We start from the raw sequence: 10403 nt of genomic DNA on the forward strand, positions 1-10403 counted from the left end.
TAACCATTGTTTAAAAAGAATGATTGCAACAATAATTATACCCCTCATTTTTTAAAATAATTTTTTTAAGTAATGCGTGAGGATGGAAGATATAAAGAAAGCAAATTTAGATTTCAATTGCTTTTGTTTTCTTTGCAAACTTGACATTGCAATTTAATAATATAACGACCTATAAAAGGAGCTGGGCTGATAGGTTTTGACTTGAACACTTTCAATGGAATAATTTTGCATGATTTTGAAATTGTGATTCATGCTGAGCCTTGTGAACTGGGTCAAAGAGAGAGGAAGCTGCTCAAGAGACACCAAGATAAGACTGGAACAAAATGTAAGATTATCAACTAAAGTGAGCGGAGATGAAAGAGCAGTACAAATGACGGAAAACACCAGGAGCAAGAATAAGATGGTACTTCTTCGGCTAGAAAACAGGAGGAATGATCAAGCATGAAGTCAAAGGAAAGAGTTTTTTCCCAAGACAATTCTTACTTCTGGATTCTATTCCAGGATTTTATTGTTTGGCTTGCTATAATTCATTGTGCTCACTCCCTATTGTGTGACAGGAGGGAAAATCTTGGAAGGCATCAAATCATAATTGCAGAAAATGCTGGATTGAATCAGCACTTGTGGGAGCAAGTGTAAAGAGAGAAACAGTGTCTCGAGCATTTTCCATTTTTATTTCAGATTTCTAGCATCTGCAGTATTTTGCTTTTATTAAATGGTAATTATAAGCAAAAATGAAATTGTTTCAATGAAGAATTGGCTCTACAGACAGATAAAACACATTACTTAACCTCTTTTTCTATTTGGGCAATGTTTGCTCCTTGTACTGATGTCCTCAGATTTTCTGTCATCTGCTTAATATTTTCATTGATCTATGTAACTATCTTAAGTGCTTCCTGCACTAACTGTGCAGACCCAATTTCGCATTGGGTGATTTCAGGCTAGTAAAGATAATTTGAACACTCTGCACCATTTTAACTCTCTGCCCACTCACTTCTTGCTGGCTTGTTGCCATTGATCAATTGATTACATGTAGCGTAAGGATCTTCCTGTTTAAACCCTATTTGTTCCCTGTTTTCCCCTTTCTTTTATTTTTTGTTATTACAGTGCTTACCCATAGATTATTAATGGACCTGTAATTTTAATGCAGACATTGCCTTTAACTCAAGCAGGAGCGATCAGTGATGACTCAGTTTGACTGGCTTGACTGGGGGCCAATGAACTGACTCAAAATGCTGTGCTTTGCTGGCAACTGGTGGTGATTGATTCTGATTTCTCTGGCAAGTTCCTCTCCTGCCATTAAGGCTGGTTTGTTTCAGTTTTGCTTCCGATTCAGAAGCATCTCTCATTTTCTCTCAAAGATCTAATGAACTATCTCGAAAAATCCTCTGTAAGAACTCTTCACTTTCTCAGTAAGGCTGGATCCCATTTTATTGAAACTGCAAAGGATTGAGATTAAAACTCGGGTGGGAAGCTGGGTTTGATGCAAGACATAGAGTCTTGAGAGAGAAGTAGACCCAAAGCTAGACCTTTGAGTTGAAGGCCCTGTTTAATAAAGGGTAAAGTATCTCTGCAGAACAAATCCTACTGCCTGTGACTATTGAATGAATGTTTCTGCAAGAAGACCATCACCAACTGCACACTGGTGGCTTTGATTACTTAGCGTGCTTGGAGGAAATGTAATGGCAAAGAATTCACATCGAAAGCAAGGCCACTTACTTTTTACCCTATTTTTTATTACTTTCGACCCCTTTCCATCCTGCTGTGTTTGTCTGTCTTCGACGTGTGTGAGTACAGGGTGGGATAGTGAAAGGGTGGTAGTAAGTTACCTTGTTGTTATTCCATTATAATTACTGCATATTTCTACTTTATGTCTGATATAAATAACCAGTAAATTGTGTTTCAACTTCCAAACCTGGTGACTGTAAATCATTGGGCAGCCAACAGCCAAAGATTTGGGGAATTGTGAACGATTTATATAAAAATTATATACAAATCACTTGTGTTGGGACGCCGGGGTCTGTGGGACTGCAATTGACTAGCCCAGGGTGTCATTACAGTAGCCTGAGCCAGTTCGTTTGTCGATTCCAGTTCATTTGGTTCAATGATCAGCATAAATAATGGACTGGATTTTCCAGCCCCCCCCCCCCCCTTTCGCCGCCACCAGAAATTCCTGCCCGAGGTGAAATATTCTGTCTCACTTGCAAAGATTCCGGCAGTGAGTGGGACGGGAATATTTCCCCCAATCTGAATCAGCAACTCTCCAAAGAGAAGGTGGTCACTTTGGGGTTTTTACACAATATCCACTGTCTTTTTATCCTACTGTCTGATCACTAAAGAATCATGAATTCATTTGCTTTGTGAAGTCCATGGAAATTGTTGAGACCATTGAATTCTTTGAGATTTCAGGGAACCCGCTTCTGGGTGGATCTGTGGAGGGTCCCTTTATTTAGGGGGTCAGTGAGGGGACTATTTATTTTGGGGTTCTCAGGTGGGGGAGTGAGGGTTTGGTCACCTCGGCACACGGTTAGGGGTGTGACCCAGAAAATCCCAGGGGGGGTTTGAATTGTGTTGAGGGGGAGGGGTTCAGAGATGAGACCTCGCTATCAGGCCACCCACTTAAAATGGCGGCCCGATAGTGGGAAGCCCTCAAAATCCTCATCATGCAAAACTTTACATGACTAAGGATTGGGAATCACTTCCTGATTTGCACTCCCAGCAGAGGTCGTGCCGTACAACATGGCACCGGTCGTGCGCGGACCCGACTGCCAAGTACTTCCCCACAGGACAACACCTGGCCACCCTCTGGCCACCCCCCCACTAGTCCCCCCAGCCCTCTCTGAAGCCTCCCCCGGCCAACTGTGGAGGCGCTAGACACAGTTCACGGCCGCCACGGCAGGTTCCCAACCACTCAGACCACACATCAACCGCGCGGTCAGGAACTCGGTCCATGGGGTGCGTATCATCGGGGGAGGGCCTTCCGTCGATGTGCCAATGGCTTTCCAATGGTGTGCGGTGCGCGACACGATAATTTCGGAGGGGGGAGACTCGCAAATCAGCGTCAAACTGGCGCCACCCTCAATTTGGCAGTCGGAAGGGATTCTCCGCCTGATCGCCGATTACAATATCGCATCGTCTACTGAACGGAGAATCCTGCCCAGTACCTGAGGATTGATGACTGATATTAACCATTATGCAATAATTAGCAAAAACTCCACTTCTAACTTTGTGATGGAGGAAAGATCATTGTTGAAGCAAGACTTGGAATCCTGAGGAACTCAAGCAACAATGTCCTGGATCTCAAGAAGTGAACATACACTAATGTCACATCCCTAAGACGTGAAAGAGATTATATACCATTTAAATCAAACCTTACTTTTTTGCTTACCTAAAAAGAGGACTCTGTTGAACCAAAAGATGGCTGATATAGGTTACATGATTCACAAGTTGGCTACAGTGCCTGAAAATTTCCAACAGCAGGTACAGGACAAATGCTCACCCTCACCCGCATCCTTGTGGAACCTCTGTAGGTAAATTGATGTCACATAAATAATTTTGGTTTGGTCTAATAATCAATGATCATCCTATTATGTGCTTCAGATTAAACTTGCCATGAATTTTAGTTTTAGCATCATATGACTGTTCTTAGCTTCACTAAGACAGTATGTCGCATGTTGGGACTTTAGATAGAATAAATCTAACTTATGGAAGAGCTAATTACTGCAGGGGTTTGAGCTTTCAAGGTTGAATGGGCAGCTCACATTTGTTATCAGCAAAAAGGCTAGCAGGAACTTACGGGTGTATGGGAAGGAAGTATCACAGCAGATTTTTAGTGCATTAATTTAGCTTATAGGTTTAAGAAGAAGCAACTACCTTTACCTTTATAGTAGCGTTAAACTTTGTGATATGTGTGTGATTAGCTGTAATAGTACAATTCTTTAGATTATTGTTATTCAATACTATGTATTAACTAAATGTCAGAGGTTGGTTTAGAACATCATGTTTTAAACAGTGACTATTGCTATCTAATTATTGTATACTCATTGTGTATAACTTTAGGTACAACTTGCATTGTAGCTTCCTGTATTAGGACTTTGTTGTATTACGTATTTGATATATACATTTTTAAATTGTATGCAACGTTACCACTTTATTCTTTGTTCTAAAATTGAAGTGGTTAACTCCAAGCCCAAACACCTACAGAGTAAAGGAAAGGGCCTCGAAAACAGTCACTGATAAAGGTTTCATTTAAAGAGGAGCTGGCATCAATTAAGCAAATCCCGAGATGACGTTCTCAAGACACCATTCATAAGGATAAGACCAGGTTAAAGTCCAACAGGCTTGTTTCAAATCACTAGCTTTCGGAGCACAGCTCCTCATTCACCCGATGTAGGAGCTGCATTCTGAAAGCTAGTGATTGTAAACAAACCTCTGCCCCAGGCCAACGCCAGCATCTCCACATCAAGGATAAGACAGCATACTTCCTCCCCATTCTAAACAAATGGGTAAGGAAGATACCATACATCCTTTGAGCTTAGCAAGAGGGGGCAGAGACAAACTTTAATGAGGGGGATGGTCCCACAAGTAATTGCCACCTTGGAGGGCCAGTTAGAGGAATATGGAAAATGGCATCAATAGATGACCAGCACCCTCGAGAAACCAATTAGAAATTGATCATGCCCACCTAGACCAATCATAGATTGATCACCCACCCCTCAAGCCAATTGAGAATTAGCCTCACCTCATTTCGAGCAATCAGAAAACAATAAAGATCGACCATGTTGTGGGTTGTTTTGTTTTGTTATTTACAGCACAAATGGAGGCCATTCGGCCCATCATGTCCACAGCAGCTCCCAAAAGAGCTACCCAGCAAGTCCCATTCTCCAGCCAAGCATTGTAGACCTCTCAATTTATAAAAAGCAATTTTTCCAATTAAGGGGCAATTTAGCGTGGCCAATCCACTTACCCTGCACATCTTTGGGTTGCGGCGGTGTAACCCACGCAGACATGGGGAGATGGGAAAACTCCACACGGACAGTGACCCAGGCCCAGGATTGAACCCGGGTCCTCGGCGCTGTGAGGTAGCAGTGCTAACCACTGTGCCACTGTGCCACCCAAGATCTCTAAATTAATCACTTTCAGATACGTATCCAGCTCTCTTTTGAAACCACCGATGGAATCCACCTCCACTACTCTCCCAAGCAGCACATTCCAAATTCCAAAACTCTGAGTAGAGAAGTTTCACCTTATCTTTCTCCTAACTCTCTTGCTGACCATCTTGAAATTGTGGCTCCTCGTCGCTAATATACCAACTGGTGAAAACATATCTTTCTTTACTCGGTCAAAATTGTTCATAATTTTGAACACCTCAATAAAGTCACCTCTTAATCTTCTCTGCTCCAAGGAGAACAAGTCCAATTTCTAAAATTCATCATTTATGTATCTTTCTAGTAAACCTCCTCGCACTCTCTCCAGGGCTTTGACATTCGTCCTTGAATAAGGTGCACATAATTGAACGCAACACTCCAAATGTGGTCTGATCAATGATTTGTTGAGGTGTAGCATCACTTCCTTGCTTTTATACTGTATACCTCTATTTATAAACCAAAGGATCCTATAAGGCTTCTTAACAATGGTTTCAACTTGGCTGGCCACCTTCGGAGAATTATGCATTGAACTCCAAGGTCCCTCTGCTGCTGTAAACAGCTCCGAGTTGTACCATTGATTCTATATTGCATCCCCATGTTTCTTCTACCAAAATGCATTACCTCACATTTAGCTGGTTTGAAGTTCATCTGCCAGGTGTCTGCCCATTTGGCCAACTTGTCAATGTCCCTCTGAACTCACTCAGCGTCATCCTCACAATTCAATGTTCTCCTTAGCTTTGTATCATCTGTAAATTTAGAGAGTTTACCCTCAACACCCACTTCTAAATCATTTATATAAGTCAGAAAAAGTAAGGGCTCAACACAGAGTCCTGCAAACCACTACTTTCAACTTGTCTCCAGTCTGAGAAATGCAGATCTATACTTGCACCCTGTTTCCTATCTCTTAGAAAAGGCGACCATGGATCTGGTTATAGGTAATGAGGCAGGTTTATTAAATTACATGAGAGTAAAATATCCCCTAGGAAGTAGTGATCATAACATGAGAGAATTTAATATTCAGTTTGAAAGTGAGTGTTTAACTTTAATAAAGTGAATTACAATGAAATGAGGATAGGGTTAACTAAAGTGACAGGGCAGATAGATTAGCATGAAAGAGAGTAATCAAGCATTGGTAGACCTTTAAGACGATAATCTGTGACTCTCAGCGAAAATATATCCCAGTCGGGAGGAACGATTCTAAGACAGGGCTAAAAAGGAAGTTAAGGAGAGTACTAAGTTGAAAGAAAAAGCAAATAATGAGGCAAAAGTCAGTGTAGCTCTGAAGATATGAATAAATTCAGAAACCAACAAAGAAGGGCTAAAAAGATAATAACGGAGGAGAAAGTAAACTATGAGGGCAAACTAGCAAGGAATCTAAAAACTGGCAATAAGAGCTTCTTTAAATAGGTAAAAGGAGAGAGGTCAAAGTAATGTAGGCCATGAAAATGACTCGAGGGAGATAGTTATTGAGAATAAGGAAATTGCAGAGCAGTTAAACAAATATTTTGCATCAGTCTTAACAGTGGAAGATATTTTCAACATATCATTAATACTAAGGAATATGTTTTTAAATTTTAGAGTACCCAATTATTTATTCATTTATTTTTTTTCCAATTAAGGAGCAATTTAGCGTGGCCAATCCACCTACCCTACACATCTTTGGATTATGGGGGTGATGCATGCAGACACGGGAAGAATGCAAACTCCACACAGTCACCCAGGGCCGGGATTCAAACCCGGGTCCTCAGCGCCGTAGGCAGCAGTGCTAATCACTGTGCCACCGTGCTGCCCCCCCCCCCCCCCCGCCCCCAGTACTAAGAAATATAGAGGAGGAATTAAATACGATCACCATCACTAGAGAAGTAGTATTAGACAAACTAATGTGGCTAAAGGCAGATAAGACCCTGACCCTGATGGCTTGTATCCTAGAATGGTAAATGAAGCAACGACAAAGATGGTGGACGTATTTGTTGTAATTTTCTCCAAATCCTTAGATTTTGGAGAAGTACCAGAGGATTTGAAAACTGCCAATGTCATACCCCGATATGTGCAAACTCCGACGAACTGTAACCCAGGGCCGGGATCGAGCCCGGGTCCTCAGCACCGTGAGGACCACTGAATGCTAACCACTGCACCACTGAATGGTTTACAGAAGGTTCACTTGGGTGATTGCTGGTCTGGACAGATTGATTTATAAACAAAGGAAGGAAGATCCCTCTTCCGGGATCTACCCAGCTCGTCATGCCTCACGAGATCGCATTCGATCTTGGGAGACATCGCAACCTGAAACCTGACCATTGTGGACGGCATCACTATCTGCATTTTAGAGTGAGACAGTGAGGCATTGGGATCTAACCCCGTCACCTCACAGATCTTGGGCAAGCGCCGTTCAATGCTGGTCTCCACAAACAAGGATCAGACAGAATGGCACTTGCTGGGGACTCCCAGGGGATCGGGGGACTCCAGTAAGTTGCCCTCTGGGCAGGGTATACTGGCACTGCTGGTGCCACCTGAGCACACTGGCAGCGCCCCCTGGGTGTCAGCCTGGCACAGCCAGCTGGCAGAGACTATGCCATGGTGACATGCTGGCAGTGCATTCCAGGCTGGAATTATTCTGCATCAGCAATCGGTCCGGTTGTGCCCTGTGCATGTGAGGTGGGTGCCAGCGGGAATGAGGACCTCTTATAGGTGAGCTGGTGCTTCAGGGGGGTTCAGGATTGCACGGGGGGATGAGAAATCAGGATGCATTTTAAAATTCTCCCGCACAGTGTGGGAAAAGGGACTAAACGCAGCCTCGGCAGGGCATTCCCCGCTGAACCCTGGAATTAAAACATAGTCCTGATAGATAGCATGGTGTTTCTCAGTGCTGCAAGTGATGGGAAACATCCAGCTAAATGTGCTCATCACGGGACTCTTCCAATTTGGTTAGATCGGGCGCATAGGATTCATAAGCGGCTTGGCAGGGTAAATGCTGAGAGGATGTTGTCCCTCATGGGAGAGTCTAGGACCAGAGGGCATATCTCAGAATAAAGAGTGTTAAGTAATGGGATAAGAGATGCTCCAATTAGTTGGCTCATTTATGTTAAGTATCCAATAATTGACACTGATATGTGAAGAGGCTTCAGATGGCCTTTGTGTCAGGTAATGTGAAGATAGAGTTTTGTGCAGAGTCCGTTAAAGTGAAAAAAAGCTGTTTGTGGAAAAGAAGCATAACCTTTGATCTCTTTATACAACAACAGCTACACGTCTAACAAAAGGTTGCAGAGGATGGTTGCTGTGCAAATGTGAAGGGTTGAAAGATACAACTTTTCCAGATCAAACCAAGGAGTGAGTGAGAAGAAACAAAAGATATATGGCTGAACTTAGGATAAAGATGGCCGGATATGACTGACCCCCCCCCCCCTTATTTTCTGAAAGGGGATCGTACGACCAATGGAGAAGTGCAGTAGTTATGTGGACTAAGGTAACTGCCTTGGGAAAGAGAAACAAGGTATGGCATTGGCTCTTCCTCAACCTTATGACAGTAAAATCTGAAGCAAAGTGTTTTCTGAGCTGGAATTGGAAGAGTTAGACTCAGAAGAAGGTCTGGAGACTCTATTACGTTATATGGATAAGATATATAAAGGATGACTTGTTAAGTGCATATGAAGCATGTAATTTTGATAGGTTCCGGAAAATAGAGGATTTCTCCATGGAAGACTATATAATGGAATTTGGCAGACTATATAAAAGGCTGCAGAAACAACCTGGAATTTACACAGTCTGTGTTGGCCTTTAAATTACTTGACTGTGCCAGAGTGAGCAACAAGGATAGGCTCCTGGTTTTGACAGGAGTTCAGTTTGCGGATAAGGATCCCTTATTCGATCAGATGACAGAAGCTTTAAAAATGTTTCTGGGGAAACATTTGATTCCGATGGCTCTAATGACCCAAATAGGTAAGTTTGCAATAAAGCAGAATATGGAAGATACACTACTAACATGATGGTGAAATTGCACGACTACAAACAGGTTCCAAGACTATAGAGGGAGATTGGGACCCAGAAATTACGAAGACAGAAACACAGTTAGAACCTACAATAGGAAGATGAACCCCAGAAACACACGGGGTATGATAAACTGATGTTTTTGATGTGACTCTCAATACCATTATGCTTTAAACTGTCCAACACGTTATAATAGAGTGTTTGAAGCAACACATGACATGGAAGAGTCAGAAGAGGAAAACGATAGTGACCAGAAAGAAGGCATTGTCCTATTAGCAAGCAGTTTTACACCGGTAATGAGGGTGTTGGTTGCAGAATCTTTTAACTGTGCTGTATTGGACAGTGGCTGAATGTCTACTGTGTGTAGAATTGACTGGTTAAAATGTTACCTGGACTCCTTGAATGCTGAAAATCATAACAAGGTTAAGAAATTTGAAAGTTCCACAAGTTTCAGCTTTGGGGATGATAATACTCTGAAGTCGCTGAAAAGAGTGATGATCCCTTGCTCCCTTGCAATATTGCCGGAGTGAATCATTTCATTGGCACGGATGTTGTATCAAGTGAGATACCTTTGCTTCTGAGCAGACCGTCGATGAAGAAAGCACACATGAAACTGGATATGGAACAGGATAAGGCAACAGTGTTTGGAAAGACGGGGGACTTACAATTTACACAGTCAGGACACTATTGTATTCCATTACTGACAAATAATATTTCAAGTACAGTTGTTAATGATGTGTTAATGGCAGTTGAAAACGGGACTGTAGCTGATATGAAGCTTGTTGTATTAAAACTGCATAGGCAATTTGCACATCCGTCTTCTCGGAGGCTGAAAAATTCATTAAAGGATGCAGGGGTAAGGGATGACGACTATACTAAACTGATAGAACAGGTTAGTGATCGCTGTGAAGTTTGTAGGAAGTACAGAAGGACACCAGCACGACCGATAGTAACCCTACCTTTGGCCAGAGATTTTAACAACATTGTGGCCATGGACCTTAAGATCTGGGATAAAGCCAATAATATATTTATTTTGCATTTTGTAGATTTAGCAACCAGATTTAGTCAATCAACGATTGTACGGAGTAAAGAAAAGAGAGTAATTCTGGATCAAATCGTGGAAAAATGGATAGGGACAGGAGTAGGTCCATCAGCAAAATTCCTTACGGACAATGGGGGAGAATTTGCTAATAATGAGTTTAGGGATATTTATGAAAACGTGAATATCACAGTTATGAATACGGCTGCGGAAAGCCCATTTTGTAGTGGTGTGTG

The sequence above is a fragment of the Scyliorhinus canicula genome, chromosome 11 (genome assembly GCF_902713615.1).
Source record: "Scyliorhinus canicula chromosome 11, sScyCan1.1, whole genome shotgun sequence".
Lineage (NCBI taxonomy): Eukaryota > Metazoa > Chordata > Chondrichthyes > Carcharhiniformes > Scyliorhinidae > Scyliorhinus > Scyliorhinus canicula.